The following is a 12793-nucleotide window of genomic DNA, read 5'->3' on the forward strand; positions in this document are numbered from 1 at the left end:
ATTTTTTTTTTTTTATTTAAACTATTTCAGCCAACATCAGTCAAAGCCACTTGTAGCCTAATCCTCAGCTTACCCTGGCTAGATGTCTCCTCTCCTCAGAAATCCATCGTCCACTTTTGACTCTCCCCAGGGAGGGGAGAACAAGGCAGATGGAGTCCAAGCGCAACCGCCGTGCTGCTGCCTGTCCTCTCCTGCTTAAAAAGGCTGGGCCTGAAATATCTTCTTGAACACTTGCAAAAGTAGGCAAGTATACGGCTGTCAGAATGTGCATGCATCAAAACATTTGCAGAAACAGGATGCTGTATGCTCCCTACCTAGCAAACTAAGTGCTCAATGGATCTGCGGGGGGCACAGAAGGATTCTGAACTCACTGGTTTTGTCCGAGGAAAAAAGCATCCCCTGTGAATGGCTGGGAAACCTAAGTGCCTTTAAAAAAGGCCTAGGTTACTTTTGAGGGAGGCAATAGCAAGTAGCACCGGTCTACGTGGCAAAGAGAGTAAAAAAAATAATCAATCTTACGGTCAGACAAAATAAAAATACCATAGGGCTAGCAGCAGCTGCAAGTGTGTGCTGGGTGAAGGACTAGAACCAGCGAGTCGAGTCCCTGAACAGAAAGATCTTTAAAGGGAGAAATGAATGGAAGCACCAGCAAAACTCCCCACAAAATTGTGGGGCATCAGTACGGCAATGTTTGACACTCACCTAACTTTGTCTGCACACCTTCTTTCTTTTTTTTTTCCCTTACCCTGTTCAAATTCTCTTTAGAATATAGGGTTTCTGCCAAGGAACTTGTTAAATACGTTTATAATGAGCACAGCATGGGTTTCGGGTTCTGTAAACAAATACCTCTTTCGAGTTATACATCATTTCAGAGACCTCAGATTCACTCGTCGAGGAAACCCGGTGTTTTCTTCACCGACACTTTGCTAGTTAGACTTTTTAAAAAGGGCACACCAACTTTGATCTATAAACTTTAAAAAGCCGAATTTATGAGTGGGGAAAGAGAAAACACTTCTGAGAATCCAAGTGTCAAAACAGGTCTTGGGGGCGGGGGGGGGGGGGGGGGGGTTTGAAGTAATTTTAAATAACCTTAGCACACCAACGCTGTCATGGGGCATACATCTAACATCCCGACGCCGCAGCGGGACCTCGCTTGGGGCTGGGGGGGGGAAGGTTTGTCACAGTCCAACGACCCGACCCAACACGTCCTCCGTCTGTGGGTCTCGTCCGTGGGTCCCGTCCGTGGGTCCCGTCCGTGGGTCCCGTCCGCGGGTCCCGTCCGTGGGTCCCGTCCGCGTTGGCGGCACGCGGCCTATGCCAAGGCCGGCCATCCCCGCGGCCTAGCGAAGGAGCCGGGGACCACCGTTGCCCCCCCCCTCAGAAAGCGCGGGAAGGGCGGTTGGCCCTGTCACGCAGTTCTTCCCCACGCCTCCACACGGGCCAGGCCCCCCGCGCGGGGGGCGGCGGGGGGCCCGCGGGAGACCGCCGCACCTCCTCCCTTACTGCGAGCCCCTTCCCTCCCCGTACTAGAGCCGGTTACCCGACCCGCAGGATCCCCCCCCCCCCGCCCACGGCAAGCGAACCCCACGCGTGTCCCCACCACAGCGCAGGGCCGCGCAGCCAGGAACATCCGGGGGAGCGGCGGGGCGGGGCGAGGCGCTTTGGCTCCGCCCAGGGGGTGGGGCGCTGGGGTACCGCCCCCCTCCCCCCTCCCCTCCCCTCCCCTTCGCGCTGCCGCCGGTGATGGAGCCGCGGCTCTGAGGCGGGCTCGGGCGGGAAGGAGAGGAACCGGCGGCGGGCAACGGTGGACGGGGCATGCGGCAACGGCGGTGGGCTCTGAGGAGCTGAGGGAGGCGGCGGTTCCTCCGCGGAGCTCCCTGGGACCGCGCCGCTGCGCCCCGGAGCGCGGCTGCCGGCAGCCGCAAAGGAAGAGAAGGGGCCCCGAGGCGGCGGCGGCGGCGGCGGCGGCGCGGAGCTCGTTCCCCCGGCGGCGGAGCGAGGCGCCGGTTCCCCGCAGGCTGTAACGGCAGCGGCCGCCCGGCTGCGCAACGGCAACGGCGGCCGCGCCTCAGAGTCGGTGCGAGGCAGCGGCCGCCGCGGCGGCGGGCGGGCGGTGTGCGCGGCTCGTCCTCCTCCTCCTCCTCCTCGTCGTCGTCCTCCTCCTCCTCGCCGCCCGGAGGATTTACCCTGCGGGACTCTCCTCCCCGGGCGACCGGTGACAGGCGGGGCCGGCGGCTCCCGTTGCCTCCCCGCCACGGCCGCCGCGACAGAGAGGGCCGAGGTGAGTGCGGGGCTCCGGGAGCCGCTCGGGTTCCGCTTCTCCCCCCCCCCCCCCTTCCCCTTCCCCTTCCCCTACTCCTTCCTTCGCTTCGAACTCCCCGGTCGGGGAAAGGGAAGCGCCAAGTTGAGGCAGCGCCGGGCTTCTCCCTCCTCTCCGGGGGAGACGCCGCCTCGGCCCGAAGCCGCTTCCTCCCCCGCCGGGCGGACGGAGAAGCGGAGCCGGGGCGGGGGGGACGGACGACACACGGCGATAAGTTGCTCCTTGCCGGGGATAAGGGGGGGGCTGGGGACGTCCTGCTGCTTCTTGCAGGGGTCCGGGGGGCTGCTCGGGGTCGGGGGGGCTGAGGGAGAGCCTGGGGAAGGGGTTGGGGTGACCGGGGCGGCATCCCCGGCTCTACCTCGGCACCGCTGTGGCGTCCAGTTCTGTGGGTTAATGTTCATTGCGTAACGCTCGACTCATATTTGAGACTTATCTGCTGGAAGCCGGATCAGCCTTGTTTTATTTCCTTTTAATTCATAAAGCTGAAGAGGGTCGGGGAAAACTCGCGGCTCTCGTTCCAAGCAGTTGCCTAGAGCAACTTAGTTTTCATGTGACTTTACCCGTGTTACCAGAGGGTTACTACCTCCTTCCACTCCGAGAAAGCAGAAGTGTGTGTTGTCGTCCTGTTCCCCCCCCCACCACCCCCACCACCCCGTTTATTAGTAAGTACGGCCAAGTTTCCTTAGGTCCTACTTGGTTTTAGCAGTCTCTAGAACCTGCCGCTCTGCAAACTTACAGGGCGAGATACTGAAATAGAAACTGGTTTTTGTGCGGCAGCTGCCGAGAGAAATAACTTTTATGGCGGTGAACAGGAGTGAAACAGCCTCTTCTGTTTATATAAATGATGTTGGCACTACATGAACTGTAAATGAACATAGCCAACAGCTGTGCAAACCAAAACTATGCAAGTAACCATGTATTTCTGTACGCTGCTACCCTCGACTTCGCTCCTTTGCAAAGGCAGTGGAGATCATGCTACTCTGAACGCTCGGAACACCACAGAACTCGTTTTTCTTGTAAATACAAAGGATTGCTTATATTGGAGAAAGCATTTCGCTTTCTAGCGCCGGCTTCATCGTTTTCTGTGACTTGGAATTTTGTCCGTGTCCTCCTGGGACGGTGGCCTTTCTTAAGTGGTATTGCTAGCACTTTGAATTTGAATTTGCTGCATTTTCTCGGGCTTGCCTTATCTGTAAAACACCAATGCGTATCAGAGAGGAATATTCCTCAAATGATTGCCCATAGGGAGACCGCGGCAGCATGGTCATCTTCAGAAAAATGATACAAATGGTACCTGGCAAGGATACCACAGGCAAGCCACCCTTGAGATCAAGGTGATAATGGTAACAGTTGGACTATTATTGGATGCTGCCTGGCGTTTCAGAACTGTAAGCTGCGTGAATGAGGATACCTTATTCCTCATACACCTGGTTCCTGTAGGAATAGGGCAATTCAAAGACACTAATGAAAGTCATGGAAATGTTTTAAAAATACCACATGACAGTCATTGCATAGCCTAGTGGCGAGGTGGTACTGTTTCACTTTTATACAAAGATTTATTCCTCTCCCTCCCCCACCCCCCCCCCCATCATCTCAAACTAGATTTGTTCAAACGAGTTCAGGAATAAGCTATACAGAGGAAGAATGGAGGTAATTTAGAATAAATTTCAATGCCAAATTGCTGCTTTAGCGAAATAGTACCCTGCTGTCCTTTGTTGCATATGTGTTGGTAAACTATACGTTAGCTGTAAACTTGTTAAGTATTTTTTTCTTTTAGCACAGAAAGAGTGTGATGTTTGTCTTTGGGATGAGAACAAAAAGTAGCTCTGGGGACACTCATCTAAAAATAGGGTACTTCCAAATACTTAAAGCATTGGAATGCAATTTATGTTATGTTTAGTTCAAGGGACAAGAGATTCTTGACAGATTTTGCATTTTATATTTTTAGGGATATTTTTTCTTTTTTTTTTCTTTTGTGCACATGGTCAGTCTCAGACTATCCACCTGTCACAAAAGTTTGATTCGCAGGACCAAAATGGTATGTCATGGTCCTTGGCTCTGCAGGCCTCCCTAGTCTGTTTCTTTAAATGTCTATGTGGAAGTGCAGGAACCATCAGATGCTCCTGTACTGGGAGCCGTCAGTGCTTAGAAGGAAAAGGACTGGCCTACAAATTGAAATAGAGCTTTTTTTTTTTTTTTTTAATAAGATGCATTAAAACACCTTTTAGCAGTTGGAGTGGTGCTTTTGAGAATGTCACTGTTTCATGCTTATAAACCAATCACTTTAGCAAGAATTGTGGAGTTCTTTTGTTTGTCTTAAATTATTAATCAAAATCTGGAAGTCTGTGGTGCTGCCCTTTAGGCCAAGTTATAGTCTATGTTTTGCATTCCGGTGTTGCTCTTCAGGATCTTGATTTTTAAAGTTTGTTTGGAAGGCGGTGGTTTTGGTGCCTGCCTCCCAGCTTCCTCGTAGGGCCAACTTGGTGATTTTAGCATTGTAATTGTGGCAGTGGAGTTTATTTGGAGTTCATCTAGGTGAATAGCTTGTGGCAGATACAAGAAGTGCGAGAGGAGGCAGGTGTTGAATACTGCTGTTATAGTATGGGTCTTACACCAATGCTTAATAGAAGTAGACTGTCCTTAAACGCGATGTTCCTCATCCCAGTCCAGTTTTCTGCCCATCTTTGACTATTGGCAGATTCTTTACTATAAAGCGCTTGCCACTGCTGCTTTTGAGTCCTGATACTTTTAATTTTCAACAGCTCTGTTCTTGTATTGAACAGAGGTCTTCCTTGAGTTCTGCAGGGATGCTTGTAATCCTCTTGTTTATACTAGGTCTGCTTAATTTGGAAGGTTCCTGACCATACTAATAATTCTGTCTTTGATTTTCAGTGATGCTTCTTCTGCATCTGTTAATGTTGACTTTTATCTGCCACTGTGTTACCTGTACATCATGGTTGATTAGTTCCTAGCTGGTTACGTTTTTGGTCTTCTGTACTTGATTAAGCTATGTAACTGTTAACTTTTCTACTTTCTTTTCCAGGTCATTAATTAATGCCTTTAAACTTTGCTCGCTTTATGGATCCTTCAAGCATCCTGCTGTTAACCTTTCGCCGTGTTGAAGTTGGACTACGTATTCATAGTCCAAGCTTCCTGTTTCTTAGCTGGGAATAAAACAAAATATTTAAAGCAAAATATAACTGAAATCTGCAAAATATATCTGCAGTGTTGTAATCATGGCTTCTACTCAACTTCTAGCACCAAATCTATTCTTGACGGTAGTATTCTAAATTTAACATCCCCAAATAAAATGTTTTAACTGTGTGCTTGTCGTAAAAGCATTTTGACACCGTCTTCCACTAATTCTGGTGAAGCATTTTTTCCCTTTTATAGTCTTTCTAGTGAGCTTAATCCATTATGTGAAATCAGCCCATCATAAAAATCAATGGAATTGATATACTTTTAGCTAATGTATTAAAGAGCTGGCTAACTGCTCTATTATTCACTTTTTGATCACTTAAATATGGTTTTACACTATGAAATATGAAGATTCTTAAGGGGCATTTACTTTCGGCTAAATTAGAAGCTTGTGACTTTGAGCACCGCATAAATATCTTGCGCATGTACTGTTGTAGCAACTCCCAACTCATTGAGGCGTTCTTACTGTCGGGTTCACATAAAGGTCTGGTTATAATCCACTGAAGAAAATTAACTGGAATTCTAAAGCCCCGGACTATGCAGGGTACTGAGTGGTGGTTTGTAGTTTCTTGTAGGAAATGTGACTTTGATTCCTTGTGCCTTTGTTACAAGGGCCAATGGAACTGAGCAGTCAACATAGAAAGGTGTGTTTAGCTGATAACCTCGGTTGTCACTGAAAACAAATGTGCTCGGAGACTTGGTCAGTTAAGAAAAACTACCCTTGCCAAGGTGGTCTCCCTAGATTGTCTCTTGATATCACTTACCGCGCTTGCTTCTGTGATCCAGGGCTTTATTTTCAATGATTTTAAAAAAACTCCACAACTTTTTTATTTTTATTTTTTTATTTTATTTTCCTCTTCTGCCCTTAAGTGATAGCTAACTATGGTGTGGAACTTGATTGTGAAGTGGCTTCAATTTTTTTTTTTTTTTTTCCCAAGGTATTTGATTTTGGTATTGGAGTGGTCAGCTTCATTTCTGTGGAATCAAAAAGTTATCCTCAATAGTCAGAGCTTTGTAGTGGTGTCTTTTCACTGGAATCAGGGTTTAATGACCCCCATAACTCTCACTGATAGTTTCAGCTCATGTATTTTTCCTTTATTATCAGATCTTTTCGAGCATTTGAGAGAGAGATACAGGTAGGGATATTGAGCACTATTTGTGTTGTAGGCTGCTATTCTGCATAATCTGATGGTCCTTGAGACATTTGTGTTTGCTTTCCTGTGAGAAGTTACTGCTAGTGAAGAACAGTATAAAGCAGCAGCAGTTTGCTGCTGTGGAAGTTCAGACTGTGGGACCAGCTGATGTACAGCTGCTGTGAAATTCATTCCTAGTTAAGGAGGGAAGTGTTTTCATACTCTTTTTTTTTTCTTTTTTTTTCCCCTCTTGTGTGGTGCTGGTATCAACTTTCAGAAACTTTACTCTGTTAGAAAACTTATCCAAAAGATAAGCCAGTTCAGTGTTGTGCTGTCTAGCTGAAAGAGCTTTAGCATCCTTTGGAGGCAGAACGTGTGAACTGCTCTTTTGCTCCATAGTGCTCATCTGGCTTTTTAAAACTTTGTGCTGTAAATTGCAGGCCAGTGTAATATTGTAAATGTTTTGGAAAGTCTACTTTATTTTCACTACTGCTAATGTTAGTTAACCTGTGCAAGTGGTAGAATCTCTGGGAATTTTTTTGGTGGGATTTCTTATTGTAGATAAACTCTTAGCATTTTCTGTGCAAATAGTATTTCTTTGTAATGGGGTGCAGTACCATTTTCATGTTGAGTTCCAATATTTCTTCATGTAAGAGATTTCCTGGTGTCTAAGTGAAGTCATATGACAAAATTTGTCATCCCGGTTATGCAGAACAATTGAATCAGGATGATATTTAACATCCGAGTTGCCTGTGAAAACTTTTTACAGGCAAGTGAGAAGGTATGTCGTGTTCTTTGACTTTTTTTTACAGAGCATCAGAATAGAGTCCAGAGCTTCAGCTGGTGCTTCCCATCGGCCACAGGAATTATGGTAATATCACAGTGCATGAATATCTCATGTTAAGTAGTTCTGAGGGGACAGAAATACTAGCCTTGTTTTACAGGCACAATATGACGAAGGCCAACAGACCCTGAAGTACTTGAATCCAAATCTGTTTGCTTTTCTATAGCCAGGGGTCATCATTATCTTATCTTTTTTTCCATGCCATTTAAGCCTGCACTCTGTATGCTAGCAATGCTTTAGCGCAAATTGTGAACGATAACCAGAATTACACTGAAAATTAAAAGGGAAGTGATAATGCCAGGATTCTTCCAAGGAGAGGGAAACAAGTTTTGGGGTTTGGTGTTTTTTTTTTTTTTTTTGGAGGGTTCTGTGAGGAACAAACCAGGGGGTGGAAAAATTGGTAATGGATTGGAATCAATTGTCAGTGTGTAGAGAGGTTTGGAATCACTCACTACATATCAGAATGAAGAAGCTGACTGAAAAGCAGAATGAAAAATCAGTCAATGACCATGGACCTCTATAAAGAGAAAGAGGTATCTAATACTGGTCTTAATCAGATGTCTCCACAACAGTGTTCTGAAACGAGTTTAATTGGAGTGGCCAGGATGAGCAAGGACTAAGACCAAGCATAAAGCTGTCTCTCACCCCAGCCAAACGTGAGTGACAAGTGGATGTAATTTCATGGTCAGTTCTTAACTTTGCTAGGTGATTATTTTTGAAAAAAAAAATCCAAACACAAACAAAACAACAACAAAAAAACACCCAACAGACCCACAAAAACCACACAAATACAATAGGCTTCTGAATCTTCAGATGGTCCAAGTGCAAATTAGTTGTAAGTGAAAAAATAGGATTGGTCAGAGTTGTGCTTTTACTCTGTGTGACATTCATCCATTTGGTTACCATTATGAGTAATTTAGCATTAAGAACAACCTGGGCTCTTATGTGCATATCCTGCTCATGATGTTTCTGCATTAAATACACTGAAGAGAGAACATACATTCACTGATGGGGCATTTTTTAAGTACCTTTAAGGACTCATTTAAGTTAAAATTAAACTAATGGATTTATTTAATTTTCTATTCATTGTGTACTCAGGGTAATTGGGATTGATACACTTTTCAGACACAGCAGTTGAATCCTAATTCTAGATGCGAAACTCAGCTTTGGCTATTGTCTCCAGACAGTACTTCTGTAAGAAATTACTTCAATTTCTGCTGATTGGAAGACTACTTTGAAAGTCCAGTTTGTGAGTTAGTGACTGTCATAAAGAAGTTAAGGATGCCTTTCCACAGAACTTTTTTTTTTAAGACCACTTTGTGGTGTAAAAATCTACTGTCTATAGTATGTGAATGAAATGAATGTCTGTTATCTTTGAAAAATGGTTGAAGACAGCATACCAGAGCTGTCCTGTTCCAAAGAGATACTTGGAATAATAGGTATACTTAGAATAGGCAAAAAACCCCCACCCCTGCAAGCAGTATGTGACTTTTTTCACCCTTTCCCAATATACTCTTGCAATTTTTTTTTCTTCAGGGCTCACTGATGAGAAGTTTAAGAGATACAGGTACTTAAATTAGTAATTGTTCAGTAAACCTATTTTGTTTTCAGTTTTCAAATTCTGGAGATAGTGCGGATGTGTACACATAATACTACAAATATTAAGCTTCCTAAAGTGCACCAGAGGTACTACAATTTAAATATGTTTATTTGAAATGTATATTTCAAGAAAAATGAAACTTTCCCCTTAAGGCCCTCTGCCTACAAAGAGAGGTTATAAAATTGAAATCCTTTTTCAGGGTGACATTTTTAAATATTTGATTTTGTGGTTCATTTTCCTGAACTGAAAGTCTCAGAAACAGCATGAAAAATACAAAGTTGTTCAGTTCAGTAGTTATAGGGAGTAAGAAAGTGCAATACCACCTTCAGGAGCCTTAATGCAGATTAAAAATTATCCACTCTTTGTACCTTCTCACAAACTTTGAAACTTACCGTGACTTACTCCTTTTTCCAATGCTGTTTGTGTATAAAAAGGGTTACAGATAGGATAGGAAAGTCCAGTAAGTTAAACTTGCATTTGCTTGAGACAGCTGTAATCAAAGTATCTGGCCTCTGTAAAGAACAGACTGGTAATGTTTTGGAAACGTGGTCCAAGATAGCTGTGGGAAAACAACTCCAAGCTGCTCCATGGTCCCTTTTCTTCAACTTCTACTGTGGTTTATTTGGGCACTGAAGTGAATAGGGAGAGTAATGTGACAGGAAGGATGCACAGGAATTCTTTATTCTTTGTAAAAGCTCAAGTTCCCTGCTAAAGCAGAACAGAATGGGGCAGCTGCTGATATGTTAGATGGCATACTCATCAAAAATGCGTTTGGGGTTTTTTTTTCCAGCTTCAAATGGGTTTTAACGTATGGCTTCACAGGTTTTATGAACATTGGACTAAAATATTTTCAAAGTGTATAGATCAACATCAGCCTTAAGGACTGCTTCAGCTGTGCAGAGTTCCCAAAGTAAATGGTCAATAATCTAGCCTTCGGAATAACTGTAATGTGCTGAGAGCTTAAAAAGTATTGGTAATACAGCTTTAGAAAAAATAGTGTTCATTATAGGTTTTACATGCTCTAAAATCTGTATTTGATGTTCGGCTGTGAATAGATTCATTGAATTGCTGGGAGCTGCAGGACTATTTCATCAAGTCTAAAATAATTTGTATGTTTGTAGTTGAAAGACCACTGTATTGTACAAAATGTTAAAGAATGAGGCAAAATTTGGTACCGTGACTGTCCAGTAACACTAACAGACTCCTGTAGAAAATATTAAGCAATCCATCAACTCTTGTAAAAGTGAAGTTGGAAGAAAGAGACCTAAATGCAGTACAGCAGAATCAGAGTTACTCTGACAAAAGCATCTGAAAAAAATCTTAACTTAGATATTCAAAAGACATATGGTACAGTTGTTAAAAGTCGAAGGCTATTTTTTTTTTTTTTGTATTACAAATTCAGGTACTATTTCATAATATTCACATTAATCTGCTATGGTGTCATCTCATCAAATGAAAAAGGGTGTTTAAAATACATGAACAATTCTAGGAGTCTAGTGAGTAACCAGAACTGGTTAAAACACTTTAAAGCAACATTCACCTTGTGTATGCAGACCCAGCGCAAAACTTTTTTCCTCTGTCAAAACATGCTTGTCAGGCTATATATCTAATTTTGCACTGCAGTTCTAAATCATAAAAACTTTATATCTGCAGTAGTTAATTTTTAAAGAAGGTAACCAATGTCCAAAAGAAACAACATAATCTAGTATATTGAATTTGTTAAATCCTTAAAAAAGAAGCCCTATAAAAACCAGAAAACCAAGCCCCTTGTTTCTGCAAGTTATTAATTTTCCTTTCTTCCTCGTGTTTCTTTCTCGTAGTTCCTTTTGGATTTTGCAGAGTTGTCAAATCGCATCTTTTATTTTGTCTTTCCATGTCCAGGAAAACTAATTGCTTTTCTGCAACCAGTTAATGCTTGAAATCTGCTGTGTACAAGAAACCAATTGTCCCAGTGTCAGCTGTGATCTGATTCACAGAAGTACAATAATATGTAATTTTCTTGCTTTGGATTATATCAAAGCTTTCTTACGCAGTTTTAGACTATCATGACTATTCCTTTCCCCCCCCACATTGTGCTTTCTCAAACACAGTAAGAACTTCTTAGAGCTGAAACAATGGTTTCTCTATATTTCATGAGAGTTATGTATATTTGAAAGACATCTAAGGAGTCTTTTCAACCACATTTTCCTCTTTGTTGAAAACTTCATAAAACATCTCAGCTTCTGCCAGGAAAACAATGCCTTTTATTTTTTATAGCATACCTCATGTTATTTGCAGTAGAGTTCAATAGCACTGAGTTGCGGTCACTAGTTTGCACTAATCCACTGGTTTGGATCGCTAGTGTTTTTGAACAAAGAATCCACAATGGGATGGTTTTTAAAATGAGCAGGCTTTCTTTATTGTCACTTCTATGCAGAAGAGCCCAGACTTAAATAGCATGCAAGTCAGGCACCGATTTCCAAATCAAATGTTTGACCTTGGGATCCTCATAGCTAAATTTTCAACTCCGAGGCTGTAAAAATATTTGATACCAACTTTCTTATAATCAAACCATCTTTTGTTGTGGAGGCTAATGAAATTATGATTCACTACCGCTTCCGTCTGCAGGGATGAGCTGTACAGTCTATTTCTATGGGGCAGAAACAAGAACAATTTCTTGTTATTCTAAGAGGCTGTGTTTGCTTCTGTATCTGTCATTTGTAAAATGATGGCTAACTCTTAGTTTAAAGCAGCTCTTATCAAATAGTGTTAAACACACCAGCTTAACAGTTTTCCATAATTTGTGATTTCTCCATTTCTTCCGTTTGTTTGGGTGTGTAATGAGTGGTTGGGTGTATCATTAATTTTTATTCAGAAGGATGTAATGATTCAAGAATAGGAGTGGAGAAATGTGTCTGAAAGAAGTCAAAATAATAGAAATTAGTGGTAACTTTTTGAAACCTAATTTGACATGTCTTAGAGACCTGGCTGTCTGAAAGCGAAGCTCAACCTTTTTCAGAAAAATTATCACTTTTTTTAGTGTAACTCAAGTATTTCAGGGAAAAAAGAAAATTACCTCAAAGCCAACTTACTGAGAATGTTCATTTTACTGTACTGGTGCTTGGAGAGTATTCAGAAAAGGCGTGAGCCTTGTATTTTCCTTTGCATGCGAGTTCTTGACATAATTAAATTTACTAGAGATATTTCAATGTATTTTGAATAACTTAATGAGTTCCTTTGTGTTTTAACAATATATTAAATTGTTACATAAAAGGTAGACTGGGATATGTCAGGAGAGAGAGAGACAGTACTTCTTCAAGAGAAAAGTGATGACTGGGATCTTTGAAGTAAATTGAAATCTGTTTACAGCCAGGTATATCGAAGAGGAAGTGAACCTTCGGGTTCAGATTTCCAAATCTGAGTCTTGCCGTTTGGAGGAAAGGGGATTAGTTTGGCTCTTTGGTGGCAGCTAGAGTTGCTATTGCTTTGGCATCATGAAACTTGTAGGCTGAGCAGTCACTTTCAGACACAAGAAGGAGAAAGTTTATCTGGTCTTAGCAAACAGTTGTTGAAGAATTATCTTCCTTTTCCAAAAGGGATTCATTTCAGATGGAGGAAAAAGGAAAAAAAACCAAAACTATTTATTTATAAAAGCTTGAACGCTTATGGAGGAACATTACTGAAAAATCTCCAAGCTTATGAAATCAACTGTATATAGA

General features: G+C 42.9%; 1 protein-coding gene across 3 annotated transcripts in view; it reads left to right on the forward strand.

The window, feature by feature from the left end:
• The first annotated feature begins 1701 nt into the window (after window positions 1-1701).
• GALNT1 (polypeptide N-acetylgalactosaminyltransferase 1) overlaps window positions 1702-12793 on the forward strand; it is an 89432-nt gene continuing 78340 nt past the window's right edge. For all 3 annotated transcript variants that reach the window (XM_049830397.1, XM_049830396.1, XM_049830395.1), the window contains exon 1: window positions 1702-2281. The gene's annotated coding sequence lies outside the window, so the exon portion shown is untranslated. The remainder of the gene's footprint in view (window positions 2282-12793) is intronic.

This window comes from Accipiter gentilis, chromosome 27 (assembly GCF_929443795.1).
Source record: "Accipiter gentilis chromosome 27, bAccGen1.1, whole genome shotgun sequence".
Lineage (NCBI taxonomy): Eukaryota > Metazoa > Chordata > Aves > Accipitriformes > Accipitridae > Astur > Astur gentilis.